Below are 21,362 nucleotides of genomic sequence, written 5' to 3'. Positions count from 1 at the left end.
GATGTGCAATGACTGCGCACTGTCATGATCATATGAGGAGGTACATATCCTTAACCCAACCACTATTAGGATTTTTTTTCCGATGCTTTCAAGAAATGCAGCAGGGGTGGAAACACTGGAAACCAAACGCATCATCATGCCATGCAGACGGCTGACTAATGTGCCACTCAAGGACATAAAAGGCCACTTGACAATAGTCGATATTTGACGCCTTAGGAGTGAGAATGTGTGCACTCATCGGACGATGCCTTCAGAGAACCATCCACTAAATGCAAACTACAAACACCCCAGGTGCAAACTCATTGATAGTTTATTCCACGGCAGACTAATGGTACACTACTACATATACTGGTTTGCTAAAAAGAAAAAAGTCACCACAAAAATGGATACTGTAATATTTTGTTTTTGAGCATTGATTATGGCGCATGCCTTTGGTAGTGACTGCCAGGTCACTAGATTTAATTTCATGGCTACATCCTAAAAGATCCTCAATAAAGTCTGGTCTATGTGTCGATCCCAGTCAACTCCACCCATTGTTATTTTGGAATATGCCTCCATGGTAGAAGAAAAAGGATGATGTAATAACCTGGTCAGTGTCTTAAGGGAGTCTTTGACCTCATTTTTTGGACCCACACCCAATAGGAAGCCCGTTCCTATTTACTTGGTTAAATCCAGGTGGCAACTGTTTTTTTGTCTGACTGTGTTTACTGGGATTTGTTGTTGCCATTGCTAATGTGTTTAATCCAAAGACAGATGAGGATTTTTGTTGTGTGATATTTTTTAAAATCAAAATTTAAAGAATAAAACCGAGAAAGGCCCTTCCAGATCGCACAAAGGGATGTGATATGTTTAAAAATGAGGATTCCTCTCTCTTCCTTTGAAGGGGTGGTGTATGTACATATGTTGAATCTCTGCTCAGATCCTGCTTCAAAGTGGTGTCACATTATACGCAACGCTACATCATACTCTCAGATGACACCAAAGCCACGCTGGATGGGAATGTAATCTATATTTTGCAATTAAAAGCATGTAATGATCTAATCTGTCACTCGCTCAACGTCTGATAGTCTAATACATCAGCACATGGGAAGTCATCTATCACGCGGCTTCAGCAGGTTATGGTGTTGTGCTGATGGATCGGGGCTGAGAATATAGAGGATGGCTGAGTTGCCCTTGTCGAAGTTATGAAAAGGAAAGGGGAGAGGAGAAAGATGGGTGGAGGGTGGCGTGCGGCGAGACCCAAATGCGTTCTGAACACACTCGTTTGTCACGCTTTGTCATCTAGGGACATCAAGGCAGTAAACAGCCAGCGTGTGTGTGTGTGTGTTTGTGTGTTCACTGTAAAACACCGTAATGAGATGTGTGTGCGCGGCAGTACACCCATGTGTGCTTCATCGCCATACAGCTCACTTGGGAATATGAATTGCTAATAGGGGAAAATACAATGCGAATCTCTGTGTTTGTGCCTGAGTTCCCATCCAGGCGTAGCCTATGTGTTGAGGAATCCAAAGTATTTGACCCCAATCTGAGCCACTGCATTATTAATAGTTTGACGCCAGCATTCTTTTGTTTGTCTTTCAAAGCATGTCAACAGAGTCGGAGTGAGAATACTAGAAAATGAAAGGCGCACGTATTTCCCCACTAAACTGATCAAATCCAATATGGTGACAGCCATATATGTGGCGGCGGCTCTCCTGAAGAGAAGAGTTTTCCACCTATGCCAATTCTGCCACTCCTCGTGTCTGATTTGTCGCTTCCCTCACAATACCTTTGCTCACTTTAACACAGCTAAACATGGGCCTGTTCTCCATCCCTCTCCACCCTGTATGGTCATGCCTCGAACTCTGCCAGGAATCTGGGTCCACAACAGTTGGTGAAACCGAGCCCAGTGGCCTGAGTCAAGCCCAGAGGCAAAGCATTCAGAGCAAACCCCTGCTGTCAACTGAAAAAGCAGCAGTACAGGCAGCTGGAAAGAGATGGGGCCCTGATATCGGCACTATCCTGAAACTGTCATGTTACTTGTGAGCAACAGCTTGCGCGACGAGGGTTACGCAACTGGGTTTTAGCGACGCATGATTGGGCATTAGTAGGTCAGCCAAAACGGCCTGTTTAGGTCACACACAACTATTTGTCTGGCACTATAAAGTTCATGGGGTTTATGACGATGTGAGCAGTGAAGTGTCAGGTGTGCAGAGTGAAGCAAGGACAGCATGAATATGGTCAAAATGATCATCACCGTAACACGGATCTATATTGCGATCACGATTATTAATCACGTTTATGATCTTCGGAAAAACATCTGCTTTTTTATTACTATAAATGTGAATACGTGATAATTCATAAATGTACAATTTACCAGGGACTAACTAAATAAATATACAATTCCCCCAAACAATGTGCAGCTCAATTGAAACAATAACATTCCCGTTGCAATGCCCCTCTTTGAAATAACTGGCTGTGTGTACATTTCAATCTTAATAACTTGGAATGTGCAGTAGTTGAAAGTAATGTTGGCAGACGTCACTTCAGTCTTAGATCTGTCATGATGGTCCCGGGGCCTCAGTCATCTCTCCCCTTACGGTGGGTTGTTGAATTTTACCTGGAATGACTAGTCAATGCATGAAACTGTGACTGTCTAATTTAATAGTTGATAATGACAAGTAGCCGTTGCAACTCCACAACACAGTGTTCTAACAGGGAGCACACGTCAGTGATTGACAGGTCTTGGGAAAAATGTAAAACATGTAAGCATTGGGTCACAGACTTGATCCCTGTAAATGCATTCATGTGGAGGAAAAACTTAGGTCCCTGCCACCTTCTGCCAACAGGTTATTCAAAAGGCCAGGACCCGAACTTGTGCACCTGAAAATGCACCTCAGGTGGAAGTAGAATTCAGGTGCGACAATGGACGCTGCACAGAATGAACAGTACAATAAAGGACGCAAAGGTCACCAGCTCTGTGGTTGATCTTAATGGCAGTTGAGCTACACCCTCAGCTGCAAAACCATGAATCTGTCATGTAACTTAGATTTACGAGCAGCTGTCAATTGACGGCCTCCAAAAGAGAGCGAGTCAACCTTTTAGCCGCTCATATTCAAATAACCCCATGATATAGCGAGCGGCGTCCATTAAGCTCGCCTGGGGATAAATAAATCCCACCGTCACTCACGTCAAATGTCCCTCGCGCTCACACCGCATCTATGCTTTTGTCATGGCCGGCTGGTTCTTAATTGGTGAGTCAACATTTGGACCAAGGAATGTCAGATTACTTTATAATCCTTCTGATTTAGCACCATTCACTGCTGCTGTGTGGCGGTCACAAACTCATGAACACACTAACAAGACATGTATAGACAGGCATATTCACTGGGGATGAAAGAGTATTGGTTCATCAGAGGAGCAAACACTGCAGAGAGAAGACAGTCAATATCATCTTTGACTGCATCCTGAACCAGTGTGGTAAACTGATGAACTGTGTTTGACGTGGAACAGCTTTTTCTACACCAGTACAACAGTATGTAGTATAGTAGTACAGTAGTATAGTAGTATATAGTAAGTACCATCCGACTTACGTCCACCCGTACTTACGACCACCGCCAGCAGAAGCGTATTATTTTTTTATTCAACGTCTGGAACCGCAGCACGTAGCAGCCCGGCAACGTGTGCGACAACTCTGGCAGCCAGCCGGCATCGCGTACGACAGTTACGGCAGCGTAGCATCCCAGCATCTCACTCTCTCACAGCCATCTACCACTACAGTAGTAGCTATAACCCTCGCGTCGGCTATTTTGAATGGCATTCGACTTCGGTCCAATGTGGTCTGAACCGATCACGGTTGTAAGTGTGTATATATATATATATGCAGCTGGATTGTTAGCTTATTCCCATCACATCCAGGTCTCAGCATATGTATACATGTATATGCGTCTTTATTCTGCATGGGTGGTTGAAAGATACATTTAGATACAGGGGTTGGACAAAATAATGGAAACAGCTAAAAAAGTTTTAAGTTTGTTTCCATTGTTTTGTCCAACCCCTGTAGATAGATGGATGGACACAATTCCAAAGGGACAGTATGGACATTTATTGAGAGTCGCCAACCCAAAAATATTTTGGTGTAAAAAACAAAAAAGTATATTAAATACGTTAAAAAATAAATAAAATAAAAATGGCTGGATACATTTAAGGAATGTTTTCTATTTATTCATTACAACGATGCAAGGGAGACAAATGGAAATACAATGAAGCTAAGAAAAATAAGATATAATAGATAAATGCAATGTTATGTAATAAAAAAAGTACAATAGCGAGGAAAAATAAATTATTTCTCTTTAAGATGACTTCAACTTAATTTTTGTTTTTTACTTACTCATTAAATTACCAATGTAATCTGAAATGCTCAGAAGGCTGTCATTCAAATCCATTCTTGTCCATATAAGGAAACTTCATGTGTCAGTCTTGCTCTCCTGTACGAACCTCAGTTTAAAAAAACAGTTATGGTTACAAACACATCGCCAAAGATTGACCCCATTGAAGAAGTTCATTGACCGCCGAGATCACAGGGAGTCGGATGCAGGGCCCATTCTGTAACCCTAGAAGTCAACCACGTTATTCTCAATAAATCCATTACAGGCTGCTGGTGAAATGATGTGGGGGAGGCCAGCAGTTGGGCAGGTATCTCTTTGCTTCATCGGGAGATTCAAAGGATGAAGACGAAAACTGATGCCAATCTCTTCACTGGGGATGTATTAAATAACAGTCATAATCTAATATTGCGATACTGAGAGACCTACTGAGGCACTTCCTGTGTCTAAAGGCCATTCAGTACTGGAGTAGTTTAGACTTGCTGAGTAGAGGAGTTTGGAATACATTAGAGAGGGAAGGAAGTGATTTCATAATGCATGTTTACAGTTGAAGGTGATGGATAGAGCAGCTTTAAAAGTCTCCAAGCCAGTACAGTGCTATTCGAATATATCTAAGAATAAATAAGAATTAAGAGAATGATCAGGGCACCGATTGTTTTACGTGTATTGCTAAACGTTAACTAGGCAGAACATGTGAAGACTGGGAGTTTCTCGTTTAAAAAATGACTCTGACATCTCGTGTGGACGTTTACTGTGCCACTGTGGTATTGACAACCTTTCATCTTCCGGGTGTTTACACAGTCAACGCTCCTTTGTAACAGTGGCTACGACAGTGTGCGGCTTTGCTCCCAGTGAACCTTTTCTTAATTGATGCTGCATTGAACTCACAAACTATTAAGTCCATTTCCTTGGCGGCTAATTTGCTTGATTCGGGATCAATGAAGTTCTAGTGAGTTTATGTTGTAGAGAACTAGCAGGAAAAGGCACAGGTGAGGGCAGTGATGGCTGGGACAGAGAAATAATGCCGGTTGATGGAGGCTTTCGGGAGATTGGGTTCATCCACTTTTTGACAGACAAAATGAATGGCAGCCATTCGCGCCACAAATAATACTAATTAGTAGCTGTGAATCTCTGAAAAACTGAAAAAAAGAAGACTTTCGTCAGAAGAGACAATGTCAAGGCTGAGGACAGTAACAGTAACATCGTCTGTTTTTGTTTTTTAACTTTAAAAGCTGCTTGGATTGGCATTGAGAGTGGCTTTGGTTTTTCGTTTCATTTGTTCATACTTTCCAAAAAAAAACCTCTTCCCTCTGCAAAACTGTAATAGTTTAGCTGCAGAATTGTTGACTGGCATGTGACTTGTACGGGCTGAGAAATGCACATAACATGTCTGACTGTCTCAGAAAATAAACCAAAATGTACTGCATGTACGTAACACTTGTACAGAGTTAACAGTTGACTGTACGTTGTTCCATTCAATTTTAAAAGGTCAAAATGTGGTGTGAAAAGCATGTGTCCTTTCATGTGTCCTTTGATATGAAAGAGAGTCACGTCACGACTAGTCGACTCATGAACCCTTTGGCAATTTAATACTCATTTAATAATGAAATCGCTTTAAGACTTTAGGTTTACAATTAAAAGGATTTTTAATATTAGCAATAATTGAATTAAGATCATATTCACTAGGAATCGATCAACAAATTAAATGGTCTGTTTGAGTTTTCTCTGAATTGGACTTGAAAGCGTGTCGTCTTGTTTGTGGTGTCAGATTTTGAAGTTCAATTTAACTTTAACTCAACACGGTTATACAGTTGTCCAAGTCATGTTCTCCCTTTGACAGCAAATACATATGAAAGAGCAATCTGATATCCACAACTTGCTAGTAGCAGAGAACATTTAAGAACGTGACTGTCTCACATCGCGCCTCACGCTGTATCAATATGGAGTCTGGTGAATTCAGGAAATCCCAGGGAGAACGTCTCATCTCTTTCCTAATCATCTTGACATTAAATCTGGATGTGATCCACGGCGCCAACTTTTTTAATCCCCGCCGTATGTAATGTCATTATCAAAAGACGAAGGCGACTAAAAAAGAAAAAAAAAAAATCCAAAAACAAATCGGATACAGCGGGACAATTCGGGGTAAGCTGTGCACCCAAGCCCATTACATTCTGTCTTCTTATGACAAAGCCTGTCGAGTAATTTCAATGTTGGGTGATTGTAAAGAGATTATTCGTCCTTCTGCATCATGACACACAAGCGAGCACACACACACACACGTCGTTTAATCTCAGGTGCCTCAGGGGGGTCTGAGGGAAATGGGAACGAAAACATAATTCCTGAACATGAACAACAAGAAATGGGCTTTGTGTCCCCCAGAGAATGGAAGAAGAGAAATAAACACCATCAAGAGGATAAATGACAGAAGAGGAACACTGTATTTTTCACAATGCTCTCTTATCCAAATTAAAAACTCTGGAGGGTTTTCAATGCGCTGGAGGTATAATTAGAAGACGGTAATGGAATGGACATGCTGTGATAGTGAATAAACGGTGCTGGCTATTACAAGGTGTCCAGTTGCGATTTGGCCGGTTGATATAAAACAAGGTGGTGGATTCCAGGCCAAGTGCTGAAGCCCTGCCATGACTGGGACAGGAGAGGTAACAACTCCCACAGAGCAAACTCTCCCGGTTCATATTATGAGCTGGAAAATTCCTGGCAGAGGCCGGAGAGTATTCATCCATTAAATGTTCGCAAAACCGTCTGTTTTGTTACTCCGCTGCTGATTGATAAAACACAATAGAAGGCAGAGCGTTTTTTTTTTTTTTTTTTTTTTGTCCTCACACTTTGAGGTGGGAAGTTGGGAAAATTCTCTGAAGCGAAAAATGATATTCCAGCAGTAGACATATTCCTTTCGAATATCCATACAGCCACCCACTGAGAACAAAGCCCACTCTTATTATTATCATTATATAGTGTGTTTGGGAAGAGCTTGCCACGCCGCTTGACTGACAGCAGAGCTTTGGGAAAATCCCACAGTGAATGCTGAGCAGCCAAGATGCTGCCAAGAGCCAAAAAGAGAACAAAAAAATTGACGCTCGTGGTCGGTTGAGACATTTAAATATTCTGTCTCTTTTAAACTCCAAACAGAATGTCATCTCTGAACATCCAGATATTTCTTCATCCCACACTGACATTCTTTAGTCAGACTTGAAGGACACGTTAACTCCAACCTGTTTCACAGGCGTTCACAGGCATCGAGTGGAATGAAAGGTCGCAAGATGGTTTATTTGTATACACATTTGCGGTGCATCTCTGGAGCTCACCATGAATGCAGATTTTATGAAAGACATATATTAGCGTGGCATTAATGCTGGATTAAACTGCTATCCCTTCATTTTCTTTTCCCAGTATAGCAGGGGCGAGGGTTGCTTTGGATTCCTATTCCCAAAGTACGTAACCCAAACATCGAGCACACCTCCGCAAAAGCTGCTCATTTCCAGGCGTATTGTTATCTCACTCAACGGCTTCGCCCGACATTTATTGATATCATTAGCAGCGACAGCTGGCTGGTGACTCACCGACTTCATCTCAATCAGATTTACAGGTTTATCATAATGTTTCCATCCCAAATCAGTGGCACATCTTGACACAGAATACACACACAATAGCACACAAGCAAGTACACTGAAAAGAAAAATGTGGTTCCACAACAGTGACGTGCACGTCATTCTGCCAATCGTGCTCTGTGCTCTGGCGCACACAAAATAAATGTAATAACATCGAGAGACATTTGCGAAAATTTCAGAAGACTGTTGATCATAAAGTGACTGAACTATCGTACAAATACAACAATTATTACAATTATTTTATGATTGCACAGCACAAAAAAATGACAAAAATAGCATGACACATTAGCTGGACTATGGAGACTTAGTTCATATAGCAAAGGAACATTTGAACATCAACCGACAGAGAGACAGCAATACACTTTCAGTGCACAGCAGCACAGCTAGCGGCGTTGAAAAAGTACAAATCTGCAGATAAAGATGAATGGATTTTTTCGTCACATGATGACAGGTGAGGTGTCACTGAGACTGCGTGTTTTCTTCAGTATTTGAAATACCAAATGAGCTCATCTGGACAGATGGAAAAACAACAAATCCTTCTAAAAGCTTTGTGGATCCACATGGAGATTGAAATTCCTCCATAATTTGGCCAACTATAGGCATCAACATTTATGTTTCCCCCCACTTTATAACGTTAAATTATGGAGTGTCAGCAGAGCACAGCATTAGCTCAGCAGTCATCAGGGTTGACGGAAATGGCAGCGCATTTGTCCTGTCTGACTGGGTGGGAAATAGACGAAGGAAATCAGAATTTCAAGCCGCAGTTCAGTGGTTCAAAATGCGATCAGAAAAAAATATGTCTATTAGCTTCGAAATCTAAAACATGAATTTGCTGATGAGGACAAAGAGAATTGGTTGTAATCTGAACTGCAGCTCTGCCCACCATTTGCTGGAATGGTTTTTCTGACAACTACATTTTGATTCATGGAGCTTAAGACAGTTCTTAACATTTTTAGTCTCTCTGCTGAAGATGATTGTCCCCGCTCGATTACAGCCATGTGTTTTTCAGTCCTCTCCCGGGAACGCAGGGGGCAGCGGTGCGACGCAGAAAGCCGTCTCTGTCATGTCTTTTGCATTAAATTCCTATTGTGTGTTTGCGTTTTTCCCCAGCCCCTTAAAAGTATTGGAAAAATATGTCTATTTCAGAGAACGGCGGTAACCGCCGGAGCAAATCTTCCCATTAATGTTATCTCCGCTATCCAAGCATTTCCATAAACAAATATCACAGAGGCACCTACGATGTGGGGAACAGGAGATTACAAAGACGTTTAAAGGTGGAAGATATTTGTATGAATTATTAAGTAAAATAAGCACTTAAGGCAAAACAGAAAATGGAAGACATGGAAACAGGAGAGCTGGTGGAGAGCAGCGACAAAACAGCAGCAAATCCTCCAACTGAGAGAAAGAAGTGATGTGGAAGTCCTGCAGTCGTGAAGCTAAGCCCCTGCTGCAGATTAAACCGTAGACGAGCGGGAGAGGGGAGGGGGCGGCGGCGGCGGTGGAGGGACAGATAGAGGGAAAAGAGAGGGAACCGCAGTGGAAACATAAGGCTTTGGAATGTCAACTGTCATTTGTTATACATGGATAAAGAGCGCAGTATGATTGATGAAGAGATAGGAAGAGCGATAAGGACTTCTCCATGGAACTGGAAAAGGATTGGAGCAGCTTATGTGAAGTGTTTGCAAGCGTGTGAGCAGTTAAATGGAATGGCTTCGGTCTGACCATCCAGTGCCCACCCCTCGCCAAACCATTTCACTCCACATGCCTGGGGCACTTTAAACGCACTTGATACACAGCAGTGTGTGGAAGTCGGATGTCTTTGAGCAGCGCAAACACGGCGCTTTGTCGCTAAAGAAGAAGATGGGAGGGAAGGTAGCGTCTCACCATACGCTTGGCAAAATAATGAGGACAAAAAAAGATCTCTCGGAACATACAACACAAATGAAAGAAAACACTACAAACAGCAGGTTCACATCAAGAAGCTCCTCAGTGCTGACTCATCTCCATCACTACCTCCTTCAGCCTCTCGATAATACTTCGACTCCTTCTTCTGACGCTTCCATGTCTCCTCAGCTTCTTCTCTTGTCTATGATCCTTCCCCTCCTCCTCTTCATCACTTAAGGGACGAGCAGCACAGCTGGGTCTGGAGCTGTCTCTTTCTGCTCCAGCCCTTCACCAGATTGTCTCTCAAAGTAGCACTTGAGGAAACCTCCACATACAACCACTGAGCCAGTGAGGCTTTTGGAAAGAAAACGGAGCCATTTGTGACGCTGAACCTTTCAATCATTCAGGCCTCTGCACTCAATGAGAGGCAATTAATTGACGGAACAAAACACAAACCAGTTAAGAAACAATTATCATCTCATATCAACTCCCACTGATTTGCTGCAAGTGCGCATCAGAGGCCTGCTGAAATTTCCCTTCCAGCTCACTGAAGTGTTCTTGAGAGGCGCAGAGACTCTCTCCATATGGGCCCCTCCTGGCTAAAAGTGCCTGAACAACCTCAGAGAGGAAAATTAAAACTTTTTAGCCGGTGATCGGTCTCATTCTTCGATCAATACAAGTACACAGCAGCAGCAGCAGCAGCAGCAGGACTTCGCCCACGTTGACCTGCTTGTCTCCTCCAGAATTAGACTGCATCGGCCCGGTCTGTGGGAACCAAAGCTGGAGGCACTAAAATTATCTCCAAGACACAACATTGCTGAACTTCATGTCACCCACATAACCTGACCCGGCCCTCTGTAATGACTCAACGTTGCAACCCTGTTGGCAGACGGGCAGCTTCACAACCCTGCGCAGAAATGTGCTGACGAAAAACGGAGACGGACACACACACACACAGCTCGCTCTGCAGACACTGGCATCCATCAGATCTCGTGAAATGTAATCTCCCTAAAAGGAGAAACAGCTGTAGTGACACTCATGCACATGCTAACACACACACGTAGAACAGTGAGAGATCAGCTGTGCTAAACGGAGAGGGCATGTGACCAGTCACCTTTGACCCTGGGTTGGCAGCTACTGTCATAAAGCAGGTTGTAGTTCACTGGCTGTTGCCCCCTCATTTCAGGGACTTTTTTGGCTACAGTTAAAGCCCAAAATATATTCACTATCAACTCAAGTCCCTCCTAGTTCATCAGGTTGGCACTGTGAGAGAGGGGGAAGTGCAGATCATGGCTGCCATTATACGACAGCAGAAGCACAAGTCAAGCCCAGAATATTCCTCTTGTAGCCTGTGACTCAAACTCCAGCGTTGGTTGATTACAAAGTGGAGGCTGTCGCCAGTACACCATCAAATCAGTCAGTTACAACCGGGTTTGAAGAAACAAAATCCTTCTTGAGAGAGCTTATTATTATTTTCAAATAAATCACAACGCACACTCCCACACTGATCCGCACCTCACCACAGCACGATCTTTGCTGTTTCCATCCTAATTTTAAAGCCGGAAAACGCACACTAACTCACTGACATTATTGTATACGCGAGTGTGAGTGGTAAGTCTGTCCACATGATCTGTCCAGGGTGTCCCCGGGCTGTGGCCCCATGTAGCGTGCAGAGGCAAGAACAGTGAGGGGCATAAACAATGGGAAACAAATGAAGCCCCCAGGTGCAACCTTGTGAGTGTTTCAGCTCTAACACATTTAGAATTTTAATTTGAAGAATGTTTAATGTGGCTGACATTAGATTAGAAGATGTTCATGTATAATTCAAACATTTTGAGGAGAGGACTATTAAAAAAAAAGCACACAATCTGAGACCACACGTTTAGAATATAATAATAATAATAATAATAATAATAATAATAATAACAAATGCCTGGATGTGTTCTTCATGAATGTGTGCCGAAGAGAGCGCGCGCGCGCGTGTGTGCTGGTGGCGGTGGTGTGAGAAAACACCTCGGGTACAGTGTGAGGGTGAGCACCAAACACCAAGTCAGTCACTGTGAAGCTCCGCGCTGCCTCATTAATCTCTCATCTGCATGAAAAGCCGGATCCCGGGCGTCTTCCAACAGCAAGGACAGGTCCATTGAGAGCAGAGTTCAGATCGACTGCAGCACCGCTGAGTGACAGCGGGGAGGAGAGGATACCTGGGGCAGCGCGCACCGGCCGCGCGCAGACTGTTTACTACCAGTGTAGTTTTTCCATGTCGGAAGCTCGCAAGTGTCGGTTCTGGTGAGCTGAGCCGCTCATGTGAGGACTGACACACAACAAGTTCGCACGTTGCAATGAGAAGCACTGTCTTACCATATCACCAGGTCTCAGCAGCCGTTGTTCGGAGGAAAACTCGGGAATTAGAGAGAATCTGTCCGATCGTCGTCTGCTTGTTTTACATCCACGGAGGCTGCAGCCGATCTGACCGAACCACCCAGAGCAGCGCGGCTTTTCCTCTCCCTCCCTCCCTCCCTCTCTCTCTCTCTCGCTAACGCTCAATCGTTTTCTCTCTCGCTCCAATAATTCTCTCCCCCTTTGTGTGCGTGGAGTCAGTAAGGTAGCTGCTCTCTCCCCGATGTGCTGGAAGTGAAGTTGGGACACATTTAAAGACGCAGTAGCTGAAGCTTTGAGGAGTTCGATCACCGGCTTCTTCATGCCTTCCACATCAACGGTCACAAAAAGACGCGCGCGCGCGCGTGCGTGGCATGTACCGAGTCACCTGGGGGTCAATTAAGAGCTGGACATCTCACCAACTCAAAAAAAGAAGGAGTTAGGGAAAAGATCGGAGCCAAAAGGCAAAGCTCTTGCTTTACTCTTCTATCCACTTTCCTTCTCTGACCTGTGGTCACGGCTTTTGGGCGTGACTGAAGCTACACGGTGTACACACCTGATGTGAATTCTCTCTGCAGGGAAGCTGGACTCTCCCTTTAAGGCGGGGTGAGGAGCTCAGACTCAGAGAGCAATGACTATGGATGGAGGAGGCCCCGGGACAGACCCAGGTCACGCCCTTGATTCACTTTGGTATATCCACAGAAGAGCTGGAGGTTTCTGAGAAGAGAGCAGTCTGGGACTCTTTGATCCAGTCGTGGCCCCCACGACCCGACTTCATCTTAGCAGTAAAAATGGACTGATAATCTTATTCTAATTCATTGAAATTTCAAAGTCGTTTCAATGTTGATGATGACCAACACTTTCCACGCTGACTGGAAACACGTTATCTCAATGTCTTTTTGTTATCAGGGGTCGCTCTAAACACATGCTTCCCCCCCTTAATGCAATGCAAAGCCCTTGAGCATATTATCAAAATGAATAGGTATATTTTTCTATCCTCTTCATAACAATACCTTTATTCTAGGGCTGCACCGATCAATTGGTCGGCAGGGTTATCGGCGCCGATATATACATTATTATGTTCAGCTGATCAATGTATTTCTTTATTTCAATAAGATGCTATTGATACATTTATACATGATGAGAAATGTTGTTACTCTTTAAAATTTTAAATCATGATGTAAAAATGACAAAACAAAGCAGGCATTTCTCCGGAAAATCACACTACTTGTTGTGATGCTGCAGCACCGCCTGCAGAGTTGACCTGCCGCTACAGACATTAGAGGCAGCCAGCCATGATGCTGGTCATTTGGCAATAATTCTCCGTCAAGAAAAATGACAACCGCATTGCTCTTCGCAACGTGTGCAGCTACAGACTTAGACACAGCATTAAAGCAAGACACAGCAAGAATTTGAACACTACCAAGAGGCTAACCAGAGCAAACCACAGGCAAACCAGTGCTAATGGAGTCTATGGTTTTGGATGAGCAGCTGAGTTCTGTTGTTGAATACTGGCGGTGCGCTATCGCTAGCAGCTAACACTCCCTGGACATGTAGTTGATGAAAAGAGGCTCAGTCTGTCAGGTTTCAGGTTCAGGTTTCCAGTATTTAAAAGTTTACATTTTACACGTTTGATTACTTCATTGCTCAGTGAAAAGGGAACAAAACACATTTATTTATTGAGGACTTTGCCTTTTTTTATTGATTGTTATTTATTTGCTTTAAAAGTTGCAATGTTTTCTATACAGTGCTGCTCAGTGGTATTGTTATTTAGTAGGTTTGTGTAATTGATCTAAAAAAAAATTTTTGTATCAGCCTGTTGGGACCATCAAAAAAATCTGTATTGGCCAAAAAAGTTACTGCACCCCGATTTTATTCATTTCTTACTTTTTAGTATCACCTTTTCAAATTTAAAAGCTCACCAGAAACACCACTGCCTCACCAGCGCTATGTATGAGAAGTGAATGGAAGCCGTGGTACGGACCCAACTGCTCACGCAAGGGGAATGCTGGTCAGGAGCCACGTTCTTTATGATGACAGAAGTGTGTTCACTTCTCTCCAGTGATAAATGTTTAAGTGTTGATGGATGATTTGAGACACGTGTACTTTATTATCAGGACATTAAACTGGAATTCTGAATAAATGTTTATGACACGACAATAAATAACTGAAGCCTGGATTGAATGACTAAAATGGGCAAGAATCAGATTAGTTCATTGTTCATGCATTTCTGCCCTTTTATACTGTGACTGAATGAAACCTTTATTATAAACCACATCTCCCACATTCTCCTGAGAATTTGCCTCCCGCCCACTCAGTCGCGCTGCTGATATTTTCACTCTTGCTCAGTTTCTACTGGGTTGTGCAAGGTGTCCCGGCTGCCAACTTAACCTGACAATCTACAGGAAACACATGGGTGGAAATCTGCCTGGTCTATTTGTGCTTCTCCAGCCATGTTCTGTGGCCTCACGTTGACTTTCATCATCCCTGCGTTTCTTCTTAAATCACATCTCATGATTAAATATGGATGTGTTTTATCACAGCGGTACAGATACGCAGCGTGCGCTCACACATGGACACGTTCTTCGTACACTTGCTCACATGGATACACAACCTCCCTGCGGGCGAACTGCACATACTGTCAACCCACTAATTTATCAGTTTTCAATAATTTTTAAGTCATGCATGAGTCTATGATTTTCCACAGCAGTCTGGTGGAGCTCACAGCTGCTGCAGAGGTTTGGCAGCGCAGATCTTTCTTCAGGGATCTGGAGAGGAGCGGGTTTGTTTGGCTTCTCCCATTGACAAGCGTCTTTGGTGGCGCGGCCTCTTCAAAGCAGAGACGAGGCTTCTGGCAAACTACAGTGAAATGCAGCTTCAGATCTGATGGGACACGTGGATATTTACATGAATCAATGCCATATAAATATGCTGCTAAATGCTTCTCAACTGAACACCAGTCTGAACTGACAGACCATAATCTGAAGTTAAGGTCATAACATCATTTAACAGTGGAGAAATGTTCCATCTTTTGACATTAAACTTACCTGACCTTTGAATGAACTTCCACCGTCCAATCAATCTGGCTTTAATAGTATATCATAAAATATTATTGCCAGTTTTTGTTCTGTGACACAATATAGAGCATCAGGTTAAAGCCGGTTCATGTTTTATTAATTCCCACATAAACTACAGATGAGGGAGGCACATTTACAGAGAAAAATAATAATACATTTTAATGAAAACTATAAAATAATAGAGCTGTTGTGATGGGAAATTCATTCGACTCAACTGTTGCCTCAGAATTTATGCACAAGATGACCAAATCTGATGTGATGTATCGTTTCAATTACGTTTGGTCTAGACATGAATTTACTATTTAATCACATCAATACACCCATCAATGCTTTCGGTCACTTCCATTACGTTCCTCGCAGGTTCAAATTAGTGTCTTAACATTTGGAGAACACACAGAGACTCTGCAAGCACTTTTACGTTTCATCACGCCAAAGTTCAAGTCGTGACATTTCCAGTCCTTCCTCTAATCTCAACATCATACGACTCCACACTGCCACCCCCCCGCCAACATGTGCATATAAAGAGATATAACATCTTTATTTTGAGAGGTAATGAAGTCAAAAATGTCTCTCAGCATCATATCAGTCAACAATGTGATGTGTTTTTAATGAGTAATAATCATAATCCGACTTTCAATTAGCAAAGCACTAGCTATGAAAAGAAGCTGAGCAGCAAATAATGACTTTATTTTTCATCTATGAATGGGATCTCACTTAGACGTGGGCTTATCTACGAGATCACGGCAGTAATCTTAATATCTCCCTCTCGTGTGGCCATCTGAAGAGCTCCTGCCCCAAATTGTGAAGCAGCCAGGATGAGGCTCAGCGCCTGTACTGTACTGTAAGTCTGAGATGATGAGGTGTTTCAGGGCACGTCCCACTTTAAGATGTGTTTGGCTCAGCCAGGACGGGCTGCGCAGATTATGCCTCTCAGTTGGCCTTGGAAAACCTCTGTATTTCCCCAGATGAAACATATGAATAAAAGCTCAGCATGAGCTTATTCTCTTGGATATAAAGTATATATATATATATACTCACACACAATATAAGGTTGTGGGTTCGATCCCTGACTGCTGAGTCTGACTCCTTTCTACATGGAGTTTGCATGTTCTCCCCGTGTGCTCATTAGGTTGACTGAACACTCTAAAATTGCCCCTACTGTAGGTGTGTGTGTGTGTGAATGGTGTGAGTGTGCCCTGCGATAGAATGGCGACCTGTCCAGGGTGTATTCCCGCCTCTTGCCCCATGACTGCTTCCAGCACTCCCCACAACCCTGAACAGGATCACTTCTTTGTGCCTCGGTTGTGCAATGGGGATTCAGCAGCCACCAGCTGCAGTACAAATGCGATAATAATGTTGAGCTATATTGGGTTTTAAAGGGCCTGGTCATATGCCCTGGCCTCAGGCACGGCATTGACATGTTGGACGATATGTGCAGATTTGATTTCTTTATAGCTATTCAAACTAAACCACTCCTTAATGCATATATATGTAATGTATGATTTACAGGCTGTAATTGGACGAGTTTCGCTCAACAACTGAGACCGATACTAACAGATTAAAAAATGGCAGACATAGGAGCCAAACTGACACATGTATGGGTTTCTACCACGGAACACAACCAATCAGGATTGGGGACAGCAATAATGCTACTAGAACTAAATCTGCCTCCAATCCAAGCCGTCCTCACACAGTTGTGTCCGACTGTAATGCGTGACTTCAGTTCCGCCAGCAAGGGACAGCGCCCATTATGTTTCTTTTGATATTCTTCAGTGAATAACACTGCAAAAGCCACCTCCATATATATATATATATATATATATATATATATATATATATATATATATATATATATATATATATATATATATGTATATATATATATATATATATATATATATACAACTGAACACTCTCGGTACCTCTCGGTTCTCTGTTCCAGACGGCCGTTCGAGAAGCGATTTGTTCGAAATCTGAATCAATTTTTCCCATTACAATGAATGGAAAAAGAAAGAATGCGTTCCAAGCCTTAAAATAGTGTTTTGTCGGAGTGAATGTAGAGTGTCTGCTGCAGGTGCGCTGTTCCTCTATGTGTGTGGCCGCTGCATGTGGGAGGGGTTGCCGAGTGAGTGACGTCTCTCCAGAAGTGAAGAGGTGCCCGGTGCGTGTCCAGCTCTGAATGTGCGCTTCTGTGCAGTTTGGCTGTGACAAAGTCATAAACCAAGTAACGCTCTGTCCCAGACTCGCCTCATCCCTGTCCCAGCTCCAGCCCACAACAGGACATCAAACCCTGGAGGAGAGGTGTGGAGAGCGAGCACCTCCCCTGTGACACTCTACCACGGTCCAGTGCGGAGACAGGAAAGGTTTTACACCTCAATATGAAGAAAAAACATTCAGTAAATGTAGCTAACGGGACACGTCTGCATACAGAGGCTGCACACAATAACAAAGCACGTTGTGGGTCAGCTGATCGGTGCACACATTTTTTTCCGGCATTTTTCGGGGGCGTTCGAGTTTTGGATTTTCGTTCGAAATCCGAAGGAAAAAAATTTCCAACCTTTTTGTTCGAACTCCGATTTGTTCGAAAACCGAGGTACCACTGTGTATATATATATATATATATATATATATATATATATATATATATATATATATATATATATATATATATATATATATATATATATATATATATATATATATATATATATATATATATATGCGTGACATCATACAGTCACTTCTCCATCATAGAGGAGAGGTAACATCATTCCTAAAATGGGAACCAGCCTTGGTTAGGATTGTAGGATTGTAGCATAAATTGGATTTGCTTCATGCTATCTGGGTCTCTTCATCCATGATGTAACTCTGGAGGTGGAGGGCCATGCCGGCTTTTAGCAATCCATGTGATCACAATTCATTTCATACCTATAGTCCTGCTTGAACGTCTCCGTCATCAGCTATCATAACCAGAGAACCTGCACGTTACACGTGCGGAAACATACCAGAGCCTCTCTGCTCATTGTATCTGGAGATGAACTCTTTCATAAATTATGCTGAAATAAGAACAGACCTGCACATCGATCCGTCTGCTTCATCAAAATCAAGCAGCCTAACAATGCTGGAGACGCTTGTATTAAAACAGAGGTGGGAGTGTAGCATGATGAACACCCAGCCAGCTCTTTTCACAGAGAGGAAATTGCATTTGGGAATATTGAGCCTGCTGGAAAGATGAAGTGCACCACCACTCTTTTCACACACACACACACACTCACACGTACACACACGGATACGGTACGCTCTCTCATACATATATCTATATCTATATATATAGATATAGATATATGTGTGTGCATGATTTCATGGTTGCACATATCCATAGTGAAAAGGTTATATTTATAGAATCATGAACACACACGTGGAGATACACACTCCAGCACAAAATCTCATTTACCCTGTGTTCACAGACAAGATAACTACTCCCTAATACTGAGGAAGCGGAAATGAAAATCGGCACAATCGGGTGGAGAGAGAGGGGAGCGGAAGAGGGGCGCAGTAAAGAGGAGGACGCGATTGGGAGTGATGGTGCGGTTTATTTAAACTTATTTGGGGAAAACATAAGGACTGCTCCCGGTTTTCAGCAGAAAACAGGTTTCGCTGCAAGAGGACAGACCATTACACGCTGCTGCTGACTCCACCAAAATAAGCCATGAGTGACAAGCTAAGCAGCTATCACATTAGTGGCGAAGACCGAGGAAGAATTGGGCGGCTGTCCTCCGGGCATGAACCCACGGAGTGTAAAATGAGAAACATTGAGTGCGTAGAGTTACCCTGCAACATTTGTACCTGTGCCTGGGCTTTACGATAGATATTTGCATCGAACTGTAAAGAAGGGAAAAAGAAAGACTTGAGCAGCTCTGACACGAAGACAAGAGGTTGGAGAAGTCATAGTTCAAGATGCCCAGGTTTTCATTGGGTGCTTCTAGGAAGGAAAAGATTAGAAATGGAAAGGGACGGTTAGGAGATGAAGTTTGGGCGGCCAGATGGTTAGGACATGTGGAGAGGAGAGACGGGGAACGTGTTTGACGGAGCATTCCATAGAGGTTCATGACAGTGTTAAATGAGGACATGAGGGCGATAGGTGTGTGGAGGGAGGAGGATCCAGCTGCGGCAACCTCTGACAAAGAAGACAAAAACCGTCCAGTCCACAGCCAAGCATATTAGCATTGATATTTCACATTTATGCAGCAGAAATGAAATGGGAATGACAACACGCCATCTGAAGATTAAATAAATAACTCTGATCTACAAAGAGCTTCAAAGAATTAGCCTCAGCCGGAGCTGGTTTGCAGACACTTGGCTGATTAGAATGAATTATTATTGTTGGAGGCATCATGGAAATTGGAACATTTATTTACTTAATCTCTTTTTTTTTTCTTTTTTTTTATCAGGCCGTTGTTTCAAATAAAGAAAGCCAAGATGAGTAAAACATTTACAATTACAATGACAACGAAAAACCAAAAGATTACAATAACATCCGATTAATGTTTAAGAAAAACAAACTTATCCAGATTGAATTGGCTGAGTAAATGTTCCATTATTTTTAATCCATTGTGCCCTTAAGTCAAGACTACAGATAATGGGGAGGTTTTAAAAGTAAAATGTGAAATAAAATGAAGTAGATTCGCAAACTCTGGCATTGGCTTTATTTTCAAGGTAGATTAAGATTAGTCAAAGAACATCAAGATTCCAGGCAGATCAAGACTGTGGACTGGCAGAACTTGACTCGATCGTAGCAACTGATGTCATGCTGTTTCATTTCAAGTTAGCTTGGTGGCTAATGCTACAAGCAGACTCCGCATCTCTCGAGTCTATTACAGTAGTTAAATAAATGTAATCCATTTTAGTACCAGACATTACAAGGGAACTCACTCCTGCGACAACAGAATGCACATATCATATTTTGAAAACTACATTTTCACGGCTTCTGCGTCATCAGTCAGAGTCAGAACATGGCGACCTCTGGTGGTCACGAAGGAGGGGTGCATCCAATTCGCTGGCCAGCCTTTGCTTAAACAGTGATCGATTATAAAGATCAGAGCAGAAACTGCCGATGATTATTCATAATCGTCCAGGCACGGGGAACACAGAGGTGGAGTCCATTACAGCTACATCAGGGACGAGCGGGACACGTTTCCAGTCCATCACAGGGTAAGACAAACTACACACAGCCAGGCTTTTATCATTCTTCCTTTAACTTCCTTCTCGCTTCAATTGATTCAGTGGCAAGTGCGATTCATCATGCACAAGAAAAAATGCACACCTCCTCAACCAGATTTATCAGGACGAGCAGCATCACAAAGTGGTTTGGAGTTTAAAATATGGCATTAACCGTTGACATTGCCACTGAGGGAAAGAATGGAGTGGCAGCAGTGGCGTCACCAGTGCGTTCTCCTGTCACCCTGACTGTGCCGCATGGTCCGACACGGACGCCACTCCTATCTAAGCAGCATAATGTCGATACACACCAGCAAAGACAGACAAAATGAAGACAGCCGTGTTTCGCACAGATGCACACGGGTCATGCAGAAGTGGATGTCACTGCGAGTGGTTCCTCGTGCCAAGAGCGAAGCCATAATGAGCAATTATCTGTTATTATACACGACAGCAGCTTCTGCGGTCTGGAAGTCGGCAAGTGTGTTACAGTGGCAGTGATTGCAAATTACTGGTTACACATTTCTGCATACTGAAAGCAGCGAGGAGGAGACACGAGGAGGGATGAGGAACAGGCAGAAATATTCAACAAGGAGATAAAAGAAAGGGAGTAGATTGATGATTATGTTTGACAGTTGGAGCGAAGACGGATCGCGCAGAGCCGCAGAGTTGCGTGCCGATGACAGATGTCTGGTGTCCAAGACACGCTCGACGCAGCGGGGTGGAGGAGTGAGGAGACACATATTGAGGCTCTCAGTCACTGTGATGTTGAGGCATATATGAAGCGGGTGTGTGAACTGCGACCGATCATTTGG

General features: G+C 43.1%; 1 protein-coding gene across 29 annotated transcripts in view; it reads right to left on the bottom strand.

The window, feature by feature from the left end:
* Window positions 1–21,362, bottom strand: part of LOC128753618 (receptor-type tyrosine-protein phosphatase delta-like) — a 196,526-nt gene that overhangs the window by 97,826 nt on the left and 77,338 nt on the right. The window contains exon 1 of one of the 29 annotated variants that reach the window (XM_053855410.1): window positions 12,239–12,375. The exons of the other annotated variants lie outside the window; for them this stretch is intronic. The gene's annotated coding sequence lies outside the window, so the exon portion shown is untranslated. Of the gene's footprint in view, window positions 1–12,238; window positions 12,376–21,362 lie in introns of those variants that run through there. 29 annotated transcript variants of the gene reach the window in all.

The sequence above is a fragment of the Synchiropus splendidus genome, chromosome 2, assembly GCF_027744825.2.
Source record: "Synchiropus splendidus isolate RoL2022-P1 chromosome 2, RoL_Sspl_1.0, whole genome shotgun sequence".
In the NCBI taxonomy this organism is placed as follows: domain Eukaryota; kingdom Metazoa; phylum Chordata; class Actinopteri; order Syngnathiformes; family Callionymidae; genus Synchiropus; species Synchiropus splendidus.
This window is presented reverse-complemented; position numbering and strand designations above follow the sequence as displayed.